General features: G+C 37.7%; 1 long non-coding RNA gene across 1 annotated transcript; it reads right to left on the reverse strand.

Annotated features, from left to right (window-relative positions):
• Positions 1 to 393: 393 nt before the first annotated feature.
• Positions 394 to 5,285, reverse strand: LOC140612063 (uncharacterized). The gene is made up of 3 exons (XR_012013382.1): positions 5,029 to 5,285; positions 2,763 to 2,894; positions 394 to 797 (listed from the first exon to the last, which is right to left on the reverse strand). It is a non-coding gene; the product is annotated as an uncharacterized lncRNA (long non-coding RNA).
• Between the last annotated feature and the right edge of the window lie 779 nt (positions 5,286 to 6,064).

The raw sequence follows: 6,064 nt of genomic DNA on the forward strand, positions 1-6,064 counted from the left end.
TCCTTCTATCACTGCTCCTCCTACAGCTTGCACTCTGTCTTAAATGAATGAATAAATAAAATATTTAAAAGAAAAAGAATGTGAGGTTGAACTGTGTGATTTTAAAGATTTTTAAATTTGTATTTTTATTTATTTGAAAGGGTGAGCAAGAGTGAGAGAGAGCATGCATGACCAAGGGAAGGAACAGAGGGAGAGGAAGAAGCAGGCTCCCTGCTTCTCCAATATGGGGCTCAATTCTGGGACTCCAGGATCATGACCTGAGCTGAAGACTAAACTGACTGAGCCACCCAGGTACCCCAGAACTGTGTGATTTTTAAAAGGTCCTTCTCACCCTAAGAAACTATTACTCAAAATGAATTAGTTTTCTATTACTGGTTAATATATTACCACAAGTTTAGAGGCCTAAAGCAATATACATTTATTATCTTATAGTTTCCCTAAGTCAGAGATCCAGGCATGATTTAGCAGGGTTCTTTGCTTCTGAGTCTCTTACAAGACTGCAAGTAAGGATGGCCAGGGCTGAGGTCTTATCTGAAGACTTGACTGGGGAAGGAGCTGTTGTTGGCAGAGCTTTAGTTTTTCAAAGGCTCTTGGAGTGCTGTTGGCCATAGGTCACTCTCATTTCCTTGGTGGGCTTCTCCAACACAGCAATTTGCTTCATCAAAGTGTATCAGGAAGAGAATAGGTTTCTCTATCTCACTCTCATGTAACTTAATCATAGACATGACATCCATCATATTCTACTAGTCAGAAACATGTCACAGAAGCTGCTCTCATTGAAGATGGAGAGATTATTTCTAGACATGAAATGAAGGAGGTTTAGTATCAGAAAATCAATTAAGATAATCCACCATATTATCTTAATTCAAGGGAGAAAAACTTCCAATCCATGATCATCTCTACATACAGCAAAACAACAAAACAAAACAAAACAAAAACATTTGATAAAATTCAGCATTCACTACTGAGTAAAAAGACTTAGTAAAATAGGAATAAAAAATATACTTCTCTAATAATTTTTTAAAAGTGTTAGAACAACAGTAGCTAGTATGGCAAATTAATCACTCAATGATCCAAAGTAATAGCCTCCCTGTGTTCATGCCTTTTTAATGTGAATTTGCATCTCCTCCCATCAAGAGGTAAAGTCTGTTTCCCATATCTTGAATCTGAGCTGGTCTTGTGACTTGCTTAGGCTAATAGAAAGCCAAAGAATTAAACATGTGCCAGATTTAAGCCTAGGCCTCAAGAACGCTTTCATGCTTCCACTTTCTCTCTTGGATCTTTGCCTTCACCCTGAACACAAACCCTGGCTAGCCTGCTGGAGAATGAGAAATCACATGGAGGAAAGCCAAGAGTTGCTAGCCAAGTCCTGGAAGCAGAGGTACTCGTCATCAGATGGGTGCAGGCAGACATGTAAAGGGGTGCAGGTGATACCAGCCTGAATTGCCTACTTGATGTGCAGTATCATGAACTAAGTGAGTGGTTGTTTGACACCATTAAATTTCGAGGTCATTTGTTATGCAACGATAGCTAATTGATATAGCTAGCAAGTCCATAAAAATCCTCAGCTAATTTCCTTTGTTTTGGAAATGATAGCTTCTGGCTACATACATTATCCTTTCCACTCAAAAGAATGGAAGAAAAGAAGAGAGGGAGGGAGAAGAAGGGAATTCAGGTTATATCCAATTCTGTAAATTTGTGAATGATGACAAAGGGAACAAGTCATGAAAGGATTATTCTATATAGATAAGAGCTTTTAGTATTGATTTTTATGTGAGACTCGGGATACTAATACTTTGCTACTCTTCTAATAATAAAGTTATTTCTAAGAACATCTTGATGCATTTAAAGAGTAAGTGGCTTGAAAGAATTTTAGCTAGTTTATGCCTTTTTTCCTAACTCATATCTTAAAATTTAGATTAATGATAATTAGCCAGGCTTTATATTCATTTTTTGCTTTTGCCAAGATGCTTACTATAAGCTACAACATTTTAAATCACAGTGGAGACATTAAATTTCCAGAATCATATTACCTTCATCTTTTGGTTCAAAATTCATCTACCTCCCACATGTTCTTATGGCAGTTGAGCATTTTTCTCCCTTTTTGTGCAATTAAAATAAAATCCTTAAATTTCTGTTTCCTTTTGGAAAACTCCCAGCAAATGATGGCATTGTAGGATGATTTGGGGCACACTATCTCATTACTTCTTAATGCTTTTCATTTTTATTGCATGTTGCTAATTGCTCTGCATTAAGTACTACTTTTCCTTTCCTGGTGCTATGCATGATTTGCTATAAAGTACAATATAACTCAGATATTCAAGATTGCCCTTTGAGGATTAGCTAGTCATTCTAACTATCATGTGCTATAAAAATCGGACCTCTAGTTTAGATGACACAAAGCAATATAAATCTGGGAGAAGAGTCTGTCTGTTAAACAGCCAAAATCATGATTGAGTAGTCAATGTGAGTTCTAGCTTCTTCCAATGAAGTGATGGGCCTTGAGGATCCTTTGTAAGTCCCCATGATATTCTTGAATCCAACATAATTGAAGGGGATGAGTAATTTAAAATCTGTTTAGAATCTCCAGAATGGCCATTTAGTCCCAACTAAAAAACATTAAAATAGAGAAATAAATGAATGAATAAACTTAGTCCCGACTCCTGAGTCTAATATTAAATGAGTGAACTGAATAGCTTTTAGGAGTAAATGCCTTCCCCTCTTTATTTTTCTCTCTGAAGATCTATTTATTTTTCAATCACCTGAGCATGAAACAGTCTCCCGGCACTGTAGCTTTAAAATTGCATCACTGCTGAGAATTTTTCCCATCGTAGGTCTTCTCTGTTTGCTACAACCTCTTCCTGATATTTATTTTATAGATTTTTATGGAGCAACTAATATGATCATGACAATAGAGAGATTAAAAGTTTATGGTTTTGCCTCAGGAAGAGAAGACATTTAAGTAATTGTCTTAAGAACACTCCTTTGAAAGATATGGTTACTTCTATTATCATCAAGAAAGCTTTTTGGCATCTGTTCCTTAAGAAGCACACCCACAGTTCCTCCTCTTTACTAATAAAGAGAATTATGTTTTGGAGTCAATTTCCAAGCTGGGTTTTCCTACTTAGAAATGAATGCACTCAAGCCAATAAATCAAATTCTGAAAAACTGTAAAAAAATACTTTCTCAATTTCTTGGCTCTGACTCAGTTCTGGTAGGTTCTGATAGTGAGCTGGGAGCACAGAGAAGGTGCAAAGAGCTCCAAACACTCTTCTCTTCCCATTACCATCATTGGAATGCACAATTTGGCTTGGTCAAAAGCAGTGCTACTGTTAACCCCATGAGATAAAGAAGTCTGTTTCAGGCAAATCCTTTTCACATGTACCGCTTCCCCACTTTGTTTTTTGTTTGTTTCATTTTGCTACAAATAGACTCCTAAAATAGCCTGAAAATTGGGAATCATTTCACTAGCAAGACGATTATGTGGAAAATGTAACATAGTGTGAAAAAATTATGAAGCTTTGGGACCAGGTTGTATGACAATGATCCAGTTCCTCTTAATCATGCCATCCTCACGCCCAATCAAATTCCTGTCAAACTCTCCTTTCTAAGTTTTTTTTATTTCTTTACAGTCTGTCACCATGACCCTGATTTACCTCCTTTCTTCTGTTCTATGGCTTTTGGCTTTAATTTGAGCTTCCTATTTCCTGTCTTTCCTGATTCCAGTACATTTTAATTTTAATCATTTGGAAGCCAACTTCAATCTTATCACTGATGTTTAAAATTCTTTCGTTGTTCTCCATCACCCCAGGAAAGTTGAACTGATTTACTCCTTCATTCCTATATCTGCTCTTCCCTTACTGCCCTTATGCCTCTGCACTTGTAGTTCTCTTTAACTGAAACACCCTCCCCATCACTTCAAGTATAAATACCATCTTTCCTTCACAGGTCAGATCAGATGCTGCCTTATTGACAAAGCCTCCCTGATAATCTCCATAGAAACATAGCTAATCTATCCCTCCTCCCTAGCTCTGGTGGAAGAAAGAACTATTTTCCCTTTAATTTTCAGTTCAAATCACTCTGAAGTGCTATCTTGGAGAATGTCCTTCCCATTGGAGAGTCCTCTCTCCATGGTAACTCTAATTGCCCCAGATGTGCTTTCTCAGTCCCAGTGGACAATATTAATTATTCTTATCTTGTGGAGTGGGGAGGGGGAACCGGAAAATCTGCTCCATCAGCCAAGGGGCCTATCCTTATACCACACTTCATGTTCATTACTTGAGGATCTTTGTCATCTTGGACATGTACTAACACCAAGTCTGGCACAAAGCTGTCCTTCAAAGCTGGCACAATCCCTGTCCTCCAAAGAAATTCCTTTGGAGGTCACCTAAGATTACAATACTGTTGTTCTGACCATCACATCCTTCATAGGAAGGGGAAAAGGAAAAGCCTCTTTACTTGTAGGCACAAGCAGCTGCCTTCATCCCCCACCACTCAGAATGTTACTATTCTGAGGTTACATCTTTCAAGTCTACAACAATGTTCCAACAAAGCCTTTGCCCAATGTACTGTGGCCAGTGCCAGAATAGCTCATTTGCAAGAGATTTCAATCTCGGCCCCATGCCATAATTGCAGCCCTTTATCCCATGTCACTCCATCCCTTGCTGCCTGACTCGTATCTCATTCCCAAGGCTGAGGCTTCACGTAGCCCTCCATTCAGTTCAATGCCTTCAAGGCATCCAAGTACTTAGAAGCAGATATATTGGTTAAAATGCCTTTGATTTTAAGTATTAAAGCAAATAAACAAAAATGAACCAACAAGAAAAAAAATCTCAAACTGAATCTCAAATAATGAGATTCGCTGAGTGGCATAACTGTAAACTTTGAGGTAGGATAGGTTTGAAGACAATTTAATCCAATAGACAGCCCCTTTTCCTTGTGATTCTTGGCCCTGTCTTCCTCTTGGTATTGACTTCATCCTCATGGATGGTGATGGGATAGCCTTAGAGGTCTGAGCCTCACACTCACACATGTCAAGATCCAGAAAAAGAGTTAAGAGGATCACTTCTGCAAGCATTCCTGGACCCTGAGACTGGGCAAAACACTTTCCAGGAGCCCCAGCAAACCTCCCTTCAGGTCTCACTGGTCAATTTAAGGACTCCATTCCTCAGCCAGTCACTGGTAAGGGGGAGTAATATTACCAATCAGGTTTACCCCATCATGAATTATATGGGTTGCACAGGTGGAGGGGGCACTCAAAAATGTGGGCTCCGTTAGGAATGACAGGAAAGAATGCTGAGCAGGCATCCACTAGAAGAGAATTTCACACGTGTCATAATAGCTGCCTTCTTTCTGAACTGGTGATATGGAAAACATCTCATATACATTGATTAAAATCTTAGATACTGCTATATTACTCAGTTTTTTTTTCTTTTTTTTCTCTTTTTTTTTCTTTTTTTTCTCAGTTTATTTAAAAAAAACGCTTTTAAGAATCTTACAAACATAATGTGGAGTGAAAGAAGACAGATACAAAAGAAAATATATTCTATATGATTCCATTTATATAAAGTTCAAAAATAGGGAAGACTATTGTGTTATAAATAAGAGGGATAATGACTAGAAAGGGCATGAAGGGGCTGCTGGAGTAATGTTCTGCTTCTTGATTTATGCTAGTTATAGCATGGGTTTAATTTGTGAAATTCATCTAGCTGCACATATATGTTTATGTAGTTTTGGAGTATATATCCTACTTCAATTAAGAAGTTAAAGATAAAAAATAAAAGTAGAATGTGAAGTGTTGCGTAAGGTATTATAGATACTATATATATACAGTCTACTCAATAGATTCAGGGACTTTATAGCTGGGGAGAGGGTTCACATAAGTCAGTAATCCATTACTATTATACTGTTAGGATATTTTCTATAATATGGGAGATCAAATCCAAAGTTGGGAAAGGCTTCACAGAAAGGATGACTGTAAGTCATACATAACACAAGGCATAATCATGAATTTACCTGGTGGAGGCTGAAGGGGTCTTTAGTACACAGAGATAACAGACTGCCT

Source organism: Canis lupus, chromosome 20, assembly GCF_048164855.1.
Source record: "Canis lupus baileyi chromosome 20, mCanLup2.hap1, whole genome shotgun sequence".
NCBI classification, from domain to species: Eukaryota; Metazoa; Chordata; class Mammalia; order Carnivora; family Canidae; genus Canis; species Canis lupus.